Source organism: Pygoscelis adeliae, unplaced genomic scaffold, assembly GCF_000699105.1.
Source record: "Pygoscelis adeliae isolate BGI_AS28 unplaced genomic scaffold, ASM69910v1 Scaffold54, whole genome shotgun sequence".
Lineage (NCBI taxonomy): Eukaryota > Metazoa > Chordata > Aves > Sphenisciformes > Spheniscidae > Pygoscelis > Pygoscelis adeliae.
The window spans coordinates 2,886,680-2,892,778 of record NW_008824982.1 but is presented as its reverse complement, the minus strand read 5'-3'; the positions used below and the strand labels follow the sequence as shown (position 1 = coordinate 2,892,778).

Below are 6,099 nucleotides of genomic sequence, written 5' to 3'. Positions count from 1 at the left end.
TGTAAAAAAGGTTTTGATTAAATTATGAGCTACAGTTTGGGCAAATATGGTGACTGAAATGGGGGATTTATAGTGCTAAATATATGTTTATAGAATCATAGAATCATTAAGGTTGGAAAAGACCTCTAAGATCATCGAGTCCAACTGTCAACCCAACACCACCATGCCCACTAAACCATGGCCCTAAGCAGGACAGTAAGTAGCAGAGTAATCCAGAACGTAATAGGGAAAGCACATAGCCCAGAAAGGCACCAAGATTTCTAAGGGTTTCTCCCACACAGCTTTGTAAGTTCTTCCTATAGAGTTTTTGCTGCCAATATATTTTAAACTGAGCTATTCAGCTCACTAATCAGCACCCACATCTTTAGACACAGACACTGAACTGTGCAAGTTTGATGCCTATTACAGGAAACAGCGATGGCTGCATCAGCAAGTGCTCTCAGGATCTGATGGGTCAGGCTCAGCTGGGCTGGACATCAGTGTTGCTGCAGGGGCTCAGGAGCCTGTGGTATGTTTACAGCTGTATTCAGCATCGAGTAGTAGGTCGAGATCTTGCTGTTAGCAGCAGTAATGCATTGGGCATACATGACTGTATTACATGGGGTAAAGAAAGTGGTGTGAAGCTCTAGTTGGTAACACTTTGCGTAATATGTTGGAATTTTTACAGAGATTTTTTTGCCTTGTTTTCCTAAAATGTAGGAAATGTGGTATAACATGGCCTGCACTTGATGTTTAAAATAAATTCCTGCTTGCCCCTTTCTGAAGGCTGGGTGGAGAAGATCTAACATCCTCTGTCATGTTAGAAGGACCTGTTAATAGCTTAGTGATTGAAGTCACTGACCTATTGAACATGAGCCCAGGAGATTAAAAGCAGGGCCGTGGGAGCACTCGGCGAAGGACATGCTATAGAAGCTTGTTCAGGGCTGGCAAACCCGTTTCCATTGGTTCTAAAGAAACTCTTGCCAAAGCGGAAAAACATTTTGGGTCTCCTCTCTCTTTCTTTTTCTCCCCCCCCCCCCCCCATACTTTAAAAGAAGTTTTGAAAGGAGCAGCAGGCTGAGCATATTTACTCCATGCAGAGGAGGAGGGGGCAGAGCTGTCACTCAAGTACCTCTTCTAATTTTTCAGCACAAAGCCATCAGGGAACAACAGATTATAGGCAGTCTGTGGAGAGGGCCACGGGACCCCAGGAGACTTTGGATATACAGTTCTGGTCCAGATAACTAAGCTCATGTAAATGGGACGTGTACATTAGGAGTAGAATACACATAGAAGAACAATACATAAACCACAGGATTTGCAGATTATTACGATTTAATTTTAATGTGTGTATAAAAAAGTGATTAGTTAGTGATTGCCCAATTAAACAAGAGTGAGTGAATGAACAGAGCTTCCAGGATTTTGAAAATATGTCTAGCAATAAGATTATTTCTCCTTTTGTTTTAGATTTTTTTTTTAATCTTTCCATAGTGTTTGAACTAAACTCTTCATTCAGTTCTTTGTTTGAAATAGCATATAATGACTATAATTTAGAATAAATATTAATATGTCTATCTATATGGTAGATCTTTTTATCCTGAAGAACCTAAAGAACATGTCAAATAAGACTTATCCATAAATCACTTCTCCTTTAAAATACAGCTATCTCTAGAAAGGAGGGAAGCAATAAGATGCATAAAAAGCACCCAGCAAAATAATGGATGAAAGGAAATTCAGCTGAGCTAACCATCTATTCTGACCAAATTAAAAAAGACATGGGGACTGTTTGATAAAAAATAAGGAATAAAAGAAAGATGCAGACCAACTCTCATGTTGCAGGTGGTTGACTGGATGAAGCTATGGGTTTTTAACTATAACTTGTACAGACCCCAGAAAGCACATTACCCACTCATATGCTCATAAATTTTACTTTATTCCCATTACGTCCACAGATTTATGCAAGCATTCAGTTCAGACTTTGTTAACTGGCTCCTATTAAACACTTTGCATGGTTCAGAAGAGAAAGTTCTTAGGGAAGTTCTTAACCATTACTCAGAGTGTTTTTGTGATTTTATTTAATTAATTTTGAGACTTCCGAATGTTAATTGGCTCACCATACTCTATTTATGTCCTTTTTCCCCCCTTTTTTTAATGCTATAAATCCTGTAGAATATTTTAACCAATTAAATGTTGATTGGTTAAGATTTATAATGGGAAAGATTTATAATGATTATTTAAAAATTAGTATCTTCATTCCACTTTGTGTGGTTTTCAACATTTTATATTCTATTGTGTATTCTTACCTTTATCTTTTAAAGCTGTAGGATTCTTTCCTTCCTTTTCTTTAGCATGTTCTGTAAAAAATAATATATTAATCTTCAAGCTAGAGTGATAAAAGGTTAACATCTAATAGCTCTGGGACAATTATAGATTGAATAATTGGCGGTTGCTAACTGAGCCATGATACCAATTAAACGTGTAGTACAAAACTGTTTTTCATCAGTTTTAGCATGCTCACAAAGTGAAACCATGAACTTTTCTTAAGTTTGATGAAAGATCAAAGATCACTCAAAACTTGTTTCACTTTGCAGCCTTTAATAGCAAACGTTAACAAGTGTTCCTAAATTCTGAATTTGGACTTCTAAGTTTTCGTACAGATGCTTCATATTACCAATGCACTTCTGAGCCAGGTAATGCCAATTAAGTTTTATCATAAATTTACTGAAATAGTATTATGCTTATAAATTCCTAACTAAACTATACCGTAAAAACATAAAGGCCAATGCATTGCAAGATTTTTTTCTTGATGCACATAGATCTTAGGGTTTTATACAATTTTGTCCTGCCATGTTACCTTTATCTTTTGTAGCAGCTGGAGATTTCAATTCTTTCTCTTTTCCAGGATCTGTAAAAGAAGTATTCACACTGATAAAGTGACAGTCAGAAGCCATAACTGAGTGAAACTATGAGATTTAATCATAAGAGAGAATGAAGCATGTAGATCATATGAGAGACTATAACTGTGTATCGAAAGAAAAAGTGAAAAATTGTGTGATTGAAAGAGTTGTATGAAATTCACTTGTTTCCGTTCAGAGAGTTCAGTCCACAAAATGTGTTTTATCGATTTAACTACGAAATCTATAAAATTCGCAAGCTTCAACTTAACTATGAAACCTATAAAATTTGCAAGCTTCACCTTAATATGGCATAAGCATAGTTTTTCAACTTTCTTAACCAGAAGGGACAAAACTGACCCTTTGCCAATTCTGACTCATCAGAGCTGGCTGTGGTCTACTTCCCTCATTGGGGATTGTCCATTCTTGCTGAGCAAGTCCAAGAGTCTCCTTATTGAAACTATTGTTTTCTAAGGGTCAGATGTGTATCAAATTGAAAGAGCAACACAACAGTGACAAATAGGAGGACGAAGAGTTCTTTTTATTCTGCCTACTGACAAGCAGTGAAGATGTCTAAGCCACACCATCCTTGATGGATACTGTACGAGGAAGGACAGTTCCTGGTAAAAGGTATAAGTAATAATTTGAACTAGGCAGAAAACAAGAAGAGTTTCAGACAAAATGTGAGACTATAATTCTGGGCTGATGAAACCAAGGTCTCCAAAGCTTTTCCCACCAAAATGAAAAAGACAAATGAGACTGTGCCAAAACAGGCTAGTCAGAAAGAACAGAGACTTGGGTTTTGAATTCTTGCATGTTAAGTGAGTGTTTTAACCATCTGACTACTGGTTACACTGGTTTATACATGTTATCTGAGAAACACTAATTAATAGGTATTTTCTGGAAAAAAAATAAATACAATGATGTTCTCCATCAGATATGAAGTAAAAAATTCTTTCTATTGAGAAACTCGGCAGGAATTCAGTGCCAGAAGATATTAAAGAACTCTGTTAGAAGACCCCCTTGGTTTCTACACAGCATAAGAGGTCAAGACTCCTAATGAGGAGGAGGTTGTGTTTAGCAGATAGATATGAAACTTGCAGTAGCTACAGTGGGTAGTTGGAATGATAATTGTTTGCTGTCTTAAGCACACACAATTCACAAATTGTCGCTTTTGTTATAAAAGTATGGAATGAGTCCAATAGTAATTTACCCTGGTATCAACAAAGCTTCTTGTTCATGATTTAGTATTCGGCTCTGTGTAAGACAGAGTTCACGGGGAATCTGAATTGAAGGAACCCAGAAATAATAAAATTTTATTTATGACAGAAGTAACCATCAAGTGGAAAAACTTAATTTACTGTTGACATTGAAACTCCTGTTCTGTTTGGGCTGACATCAAGGGATAAATGTTTCATTATTTTTCTCCTTCTACGCTATGCTTCTAAAAAGGCAATACTTCCAGGTGATATAATTTTTAAAAGAGAAGACTTGGGAAAGAAATTTGTTGAACAAGGTCAAAAGTGTAATTTTATTGTAATAAAGCTGTCTTTTCCATCCTCACTACATCCCAGACATCTGCTTCAGAAGCTACCCCTGTTCTCCTGCTTCTACCTTCAGGTTTTGTACTCACAAGTTTATGATTCAGTCACTAATTTTCAAAGCGAGAAAACAATTTACTGCAGATGTCTGTGAAGCATATACAGTGGAACTAAGTATCTCTAATAGTCCTAATAAAAAGTCAACACCGATTTTTAAATATTAAGTTAATGACAGAAATCTGTGCTAAAAGAAATAAAACTCAGTGAGAAGACTGAAAAACTTGTCCTTCTGTGCTCATGAGTTATGAAAAATACCCAAGAGAGATTCCATGTTTGGTGCAATGGTCTTCACAAAAAAAAAGAGGATAGTGGAAGACACAGGCCTTTCTCTCTTTTTTTTTTTTTTTGTGATTCACCATTCAAATAAAGATTTTGTGATTAATACAAGAATACAAGTAACACAGCTAAATAGTACACTATTATGCCTTTACCGAAATAAATCATTTAATGCACAATATAAACCCTTTACTTTCAGGACCCTGCCTGTAAGAACTTAAAGTTGTTGTGCACCTCCATTATTAAGAACACAGTCACCCAAACTGTTGCAGAAGATACTACCTCAGTGATGCATTTTGAAAAAAAAGAATATTAAACAATTCTGGACTGAAAGCTTAAGTCATTACTTGACAAAACTGATTTCAAACTAACTTCCTTTGTTTTATCCCCAAGCAAGGAAACCTTTGGGAAGGTGCTTCAGAGCCAGTTGTCATCTCCAGGATAAAAAATGGCTTTTAGGATGGTGTGGCATGTGACACAGATGCTGCTGAAGAATCTAAAAAATGACTCAGGACTGACTTGGAAATGGGAAATTAAAGTGTAAATAAACACCAGCCATATTCTGAAGGACTGAACTTACTGAGGTCTGTTAGACAGTCTGCCATAACTTGGCAAAATGACAACCTGTAGCACAAATCCCATGACAAAAGCCTTGTGTTACTTGCTCTGTATTGATTTGCGTGTTAAGCTCGTATTGACATCAGAATACATAGATGAGACCTGTAGTGAGCCCAGGAGGTGTGGAGGGAAGAATTTTGTGTGTAAAATAATAAATATAAACTTTATAAATAGGTTTTTCATGCTGGCATTACACAAGTCTCTTCCTTTTGTCAAGGAAGTATATACAGTATTGGGATGAAACTTCTTTGGCTTAAACAGGCTAGAATTTCTCAACATATCTGTCTGTTGACTATCAACATCTAGTCTGTCTAATCAGCCATAATCTACAATTCTGAGTAGCAGCAGGAGCTTTTATACATTTTTTTTTCTTCATTTATAGATCTGACATTGCTTTACCAGTTATAGGGAGAAGCAATATGTAAAACTATAGCTTACTTCCTTGTTTCGTCTTTGGTTTATCTGAGGAAAGAGAAAAGGGAACTAAAAGTGAAAAGAGAAAAGAAAAAGGAAATATTAGAATACAGGTTCACATAGGAAATTATTTTTAATACAATCGGCTAATGAAAATGTATTTAAATATGTCATCCCTAAGTGCTTAAATATATCATATAATCATAGAATCATAGAATAGTTTCGGTTGGAAGGGACCTCTTAAGATCACCTAGTCCAACCCCCCTGCCATGGGCAGGGACATCTTCAACTAGATCAGGTTGCTCAGAGCCCCGGCC

General features: G+C 36.3%; 1 protein-coding gene across 1 annotated transcript in view; it reads right to left on the bottom strand.

Moving 5' to 3' along the window:
• The window catches only part of LOC103918340 (triadin-like), a 126,677-nt gene that overhangs the window by 68,865 nt on the left and 51,713 nt on the right, over positions 1–6,099 (bottom strand). Inside the window, exons 6-8 of the mRNA XM_009325644.1 lie at positions 5,807–5,830; positions 2,834–2,884; positions 2,283–2,333 (exon numbers count right to left, since the gene is read on the bottom strand). The gene's annotated coding sequence lies outside the window, so the exon portion shown is untranslated. The remainder of the gene's footprint in view (positions 1–2,282; positions 2,334–2,833; positions 2,885–5,806; positions 5,831–6,099) is intronic.